Raw genomic sequence first — 6,240 nt, 5'->3', positions numbered from 1 at the left:
TCCTCCACCCCATCCTTCCCTGCTCCTGGCCGCAACACCCTGCTGTCCTGCTTGGCCAATGAGGATAACCAGCTGTGATTTCCCAACAGTGATTTCCTGTGGGATGTGTAATTCTGGGACACGCTGATGCACTGTTTACGCTTGCGTCTATTTAAGACCTTCCCTCCATAGTGGAAGGTTTGTGCATTTCATTTTTCTAGGTGAAGTCCCCGACATTGTTTTTCTTTGTGATCTACTACTACTCTCAACTCCCCGAGTCCCTTCCCACTACAAGCTCCAGCCAGCTAAAACCATGACTTGAGTCTTGCAAAAGCACCGACACTGTCAGTAGAAGGAAGGTAATTGTTTGGCTCAAGTACAGCAAGTACTTTGGATTTCCTGCCATTAACCACATTAAAGTCAACAGTACTTAAAAAAATAAGAAAAGCATCCACAGAGCTTTGAATTTCTAGAGCACCAGGGGATTTGGAAACCTGTTACAAACATTAATGAATTAATCCGCTCTAATCCGATAAGATAGCGATCCCTTCCTAGGTTACAGCTGCTGAGACCATCAGATCAATCATCAGATCATCAGCTCAACACAGAATTGCTTTAACTCTCTGTCCATTCAGTTTCATAACTATTTTATATATTTGCCCCACGAATGATGAAATATGCATAAAGAAGACCAAGACTAACTTGAGCTTCATACAACCCAAATCACCACTTCCCATTCCACTGACACATGAAGCTCAGCACTTACCAGGCTGCAGCAGTCCCACGCACACAAAAGGGGGCGAACAGATTTTGTTCAACTCCTTTTTAGTACAAAGCAGCCGGAAAACAAAGAAACCAACTTGAAACTATTAACAAAAAAAAAAGGACAAAATAATATTACCAGATCTACATCATCATAGGGACAACTGAAGCCCACTACTTCTGGGAAGTACAATATCCCTATTACATAGCTGAATAAATAAATGCAGCTAGAGGTATCATTACATCGGGATCAGTGCTATTCCACAGAGGTAATGCTTTCCTAAACGATTTTGAGTAGAAAAATCACAGCCTACTCCAGGAACAGAAACAACCAGACCACTTCCTGCCCCTACACTTCATGTAGACATATTCTCAGTAGTCTGGTGTTTGTAAAGAGGTTAAGGAAGAAAAGGGGAAAAAATACTAGTTATAATGGAAGAAACTCTTCTTCCAACTCCAAGGTATTTCTGTACCTCCTTTTCACATCCAAGTATTCCTTTTGCTTTTACAATTAGAATACAGCACCTCATTTTTGTCATGAGTTTTAAAATCAAGACAATACCATCATCTATAAAACATACCTACACTCACAATTTAACCAAATTAAAACACATTAAAGATGTTTTCACATGCAAGAACTGCATTCCCCAAACCACTGCTGGAAAACAAAAGTACTTCAAGATTCAAAGTGCACACAACCAGCAGATCCCCCAGCAACTAAAACCATATTTCCTCATTTTCTCCCGAAGTCCTTGAGCTCACAAGAAACTTCAACTCAACTAAACCAGACACTTGCAGAAATAGGAACATGTATATGAAAGTTGAGGACGTGGGGAGAAAAGCTTTAAATAAAGATGATGCTTGATGGAGTGTGCCACTGCAGTTTCTCTACTCCAGGACAAATACCAGACAATAACTGAAGGGCAGTTTGGCATTTTCTCATGTGCTTCTCGCTTGTGTATTAAAATGGGGAGTGCTTTTCTTGGTTTTATACTTAAAGGAATGACATGCTAAGCAAAAAATACCCATGGACCCTCAGCAATTCCATACAGAGAAGTTAGCTTAAATGGCTCATCAAAATTAAAAGCTTTTTTTATATAAGTAGAGGTACAATCATTTAATGCAAAATGTTCGTAAAACAACCACAAGCAGATATTTACTTGACTTTGATGACAGCTTATTCTCTTTTTTGGCTAACAATTACTGAAATAAATCCATTTCAAAGTGGCTGCACAGGCATTATTATTGCTTGGGCTGGTTTAACTAATTAAAATAGTTTCTCAAAATTAAAGGCCACAAATTCTTTTATGGATGGGAAGTTTTTAGTTTTGCTTTTAACTTTAGTTTAAAACAGTTCTCAAATAGGCTGAAGCTAAATAAAATTAGTTACATTTCCAAAAAAAAAGAATGACCCCATCTTTGGCCAAAATAGATTAAGCAGCCATGGTTTAAACCCAGATGAAGCTGTTAGGTTTGCTGGCAGCATCAGCAAAGTGCCACAACTTCCAGCAATTCTCTTACTTTCTGACTTGGCTACACATCCTACAGTCTGTGAGATCTAACATTCAGCCATCTCACCAGGGTACCTTTGAGCATTACACATCCACAGGCTCAACAACTGAGAAGCAATAAGAAGACGCAGAGAAACATACAAAAGGGAACAAGATGCACAAGGTATCCCAACACTGCAGAAAGGAGAAGCACAGTATAGCAGAGACAGAACACCGCGCTGTGCACCAACACACCACATTGCTCCTCAAATGACAGCTCCTATGAGTCAGAAATTAAACATTCTACAGGTCTACACTCAAGCAGGTGAATCAAAAACTACCTCCTCAGCAGGAGCAGCAGGGGAGAAGGCTTACACAGACACTAGTATTTTTCACAGCCGCGCTCTCATGCATCAGGCAACAAAAAGGACTGAGACAGATACCTTCAACTTCAGCTGAATTCCTCACCACAGGCCAGTGGATGGGCAGATTCCTGCCCTTTCTTTTCTAGCAGCATGCTTTAAAGTTACACAAGAGTTCTACTTTGTAAAAGCCATGGTTTTGTCTGATGGATGAAAAATACCAAGTTCTCAATAGCTCCAGGTACATAAAAAGCTCATAACCTCAGGAATCCCAGCACAGAAAAAAGCAGCACTGCTCATCTGGCTTTGGCAAACCTAAGTTCCTGAAACCTTCATTTGTAAAGCACCTCAGCAGATTTTGGTGACTCACCTTCATGTGTTACTGCTTACAGCCACATAATGATTCTTCTCCTTCCTCCAGCCCCTGAGTAAGCTTCAACAAGCCAAGCACATAGTGACCCAAAGGTTATTTACCTCTTACAGCTCCTGATAATCTATATGATATGTATTGATCATCTGAGATAAAACACGAGAATCTCACCTAAAAGAAGAAACTACAACTGAACAGAATTCGCATCTTTAAAGGATTTTCTCTGGCCAACGAAGGAGTGCAGGACCTGACCACACAAGGAGTTAACACCCTCTGGGAATGATGGAGTATAATCTCAGTTTCCTCATATTCCCTGAGGTATGACCATAATGGCATTGCTTTAACATTTCATCCAGAATGTGACTACTGAAGCAATGCATAGGGAAAAATACAAAAAAGAAAATGTATTTATCTGGGTTGCAGTAAACATGAAAGGAAAAAAAAAAATACCATCATTAGAAAAAGATCTGTCAAGTTCATGTGAATGCTCTGCATTTAGCTCTTGTTTTAGAGCAACAGTCTGTTATGTTGGCTCCTCTACAGTTTAATGATTTCCTGTTAAGAATTTAAAATTAGAAGCCTCCAACAACTTCCCCATAAACTATTTTCAAGGTTCCTTTAATATCCACATCAAGGAGTTATAGTAGGTTCATATGTTACCCATGTCAGTTCACTTCCTTCCCACTTCAAAATAAGCACATTGCAGGAAAATTCAGCAGGTTTTTTATTGTCTACTTAGAGCTTTTTCTCCCCCCACGCTAAGTACGTCCAGTTATAGTAATTAAAAACATAAAACTTTCACATACACGAGCTCAGATTTAAGCCAGGAGAAAATGAGAACCTCTGGTCTGAAATAGCCTAAACTAGGATAGATTATGACCCAAATCCAATTTTTCCATTGATGAGTTAGCTTGAATCTTCAACTACATTCATACCAAACTTCATCTATGTTAACACATCCATTTCACAAACACATTAAATGCTTTTTGACAAGTACCTTACCTTTAATGAAAGCAGGCAAAAAACAATCTTGCACTGTTGGCATATGAAACAGATTCCATCTTTTTCAGCCAGGCTTCCTAGATCAATATTCCTGCAAAGCAGACACAGTATTTATTCAGGACTTTTTACTTATACATCTCAAACTATGTTGCACTGCTTATTCTTTTGACTAGGAAATGATATAACAGTTGCAGTAGTTATGCTGTTACATCACATATTCAAAATCATTTAAGTGTATAAAAAGGCAGAGCATCTGCAGGCATCCCACCTCAGTTCTTCACTGAGTCAGTGAAAGGACTTACAAATGCTAATCATCACCTTTCTGACAAAAATCAGCATCTACACCTATCCACCAAACACACTCTTTATGCGAGCACTTTCTGATTAATTTCACTTCAAAATGAGTCAGGTGAAACTGCTGCTGACTTAATGTGACCTAAGAACATACCAGTAAAAGAGGCAATCTTTCTGCTTCTTGCATAGCCTCTGAAAAATGTACAGCTCGAAATCTCACTGAAATATAAATCTACGTACAACTGAAAAAAACGCAAACAAAAAAAACCACACCACACATTCTCAGCTTGCAGCTTAGCCATGGAGTCAAAAGTTGTGAGACAAGGACAACACTGATACTTTCTGCAGTAATTTGCAGACCAAACTGACTTGTTAGTCACGAAACCATGGTTTTGCATACAGATTTGGAAAAGTTACGTGAACTACCTCCTAAAGCAGAGGTGAGCTTCAGCAGTTCACCATTGTCCAGAAATAGTAACTTGGTAATACCAATATCTGGTTGGGATTTTTGTTTCCTTTTAAAGAGTTTTGAGAATGTTTTTTGTGGTGCAGAACAACATCAGGCTCTAACCATATTCTACTGAAATTACACAACCATCTTTCTTTGCAGATGTAAAATCTCTTCTATATGGCCTTCTTCAACAAAGGGAATTTTGACAACCAAAAGGCTGTTTGATCTCTAGGGGCAGTTTTTTTACAATGAAAGTCTATGATTAGATTTTCTTTATACACTCACCCATTATGAGGCTTGTCTGCATCCCCATCCACTGCAATGATACACAGATGTAGAGAGCCATTGCACTCCATACGCTTTACATGTGAGTAGTTCAGATACCCAGATGCATCTTCAAAAGCTAAGATTACAGAAGACAGACTGACCAAATGCTTTTGCCTAAACAACATACAGTACCACTTTGCTTTCAGACACAGCAGCATTTGTAAATATCCTTTAAATATTTCCCTATATAAAGAAGACAAAAGAGAAAGATACCAACAAAGATAAGAATAACCATCAGAACTTCTGCCAACAATGCTGGAAATCAGAGAGACTTTCCAACATCTGCAACTATTAACAAGTAATTGCATTAAAATAATTTACGGATGTGAAAAGCACATCATTAAATGAAGCTATTTTGCCAATACAGCTTAAAGAAAAAGAATCCATTCAAACAGGATACCCCTTAAATTTAAATGTATTCGGAGAACTAACCAATTACTTGAAAAAAAACCAGACTTTTCTAAGTCTGTTTTGCTATTACTCTGAACAGTTACCTATTACTTTAACATTAAACACACATACCCTGAGTCAAAGACTCCACCAACTCTCTAATAATACCTTTAAAATCAAAATATGTGTCTACAAGATCACCAAGCTGTTCGATACACAAATATACCAAACCATACAGTACTAATACCAAATGCTACTATAGCTAAATTTTATTTCCACCTAGAGATTAAACACTTTTGCCATAAAGATTATGCTTCAAAATTTACCAACATGAGTTACAGACTGAATACATAACACAATATACTTCAGAGAGAGCTTGCACCATGTCCTTCTTTCATAGATATGCTTATTTCGTCTCCTTTAATATGTATCCCATAGTTTTGTCTACAAAAAAAATACAAGCCAGTAAAAGGTTTTCCAAGACAAAAGGTTTTCTTTATCACAAAGCTCATTGCCACAGCACTGTCTTTAAAGGTCTATTTACCTTAGCTGTTATTGTCAGAATTCTCACTGGAGACTTTCTTTTAAAACAAAATAAAGAACACTGTAAGTTCAAGAATTATCACTTTCTACATATTATCAGTACTTTTCACTTCAGACACTGGAAAACCGCTTTGTCTGTCCCTCCTAACAGGCCTCCAATGCTAACCCTTCCAAACCAACTCACTACAAAGTAACTGAAGTAAATAGCCTCTGCCTCTTGAGGGGCTAATTGCCAATAGAAACCAGCTGCCTTTCCCCAACTGAAGAAAA

This window comes from Pezoporus flaviventris, unplaced genomic scaffold, assembly GCF_033815535.1.
Source record: "Pezoporus flaviventris isolate CSIRO_AGI_PZ_B2104156 unplaced genomic scaffold, CSIRO_AGI_Pfla_v1 ptg000063l, whole genome shotgun sequence".
NCBI classification, from domain to species: Eukaryota; Metazoa; Chordata; class Aves; order Psittaciformes; family Psittacidae; genus Pezoporus; species Pezoporus flaviventris.
The sequence above is the reverse complement of the archived record's forward strand: the minus strand, read 5'-3'. Positions refer to the sequence as shown.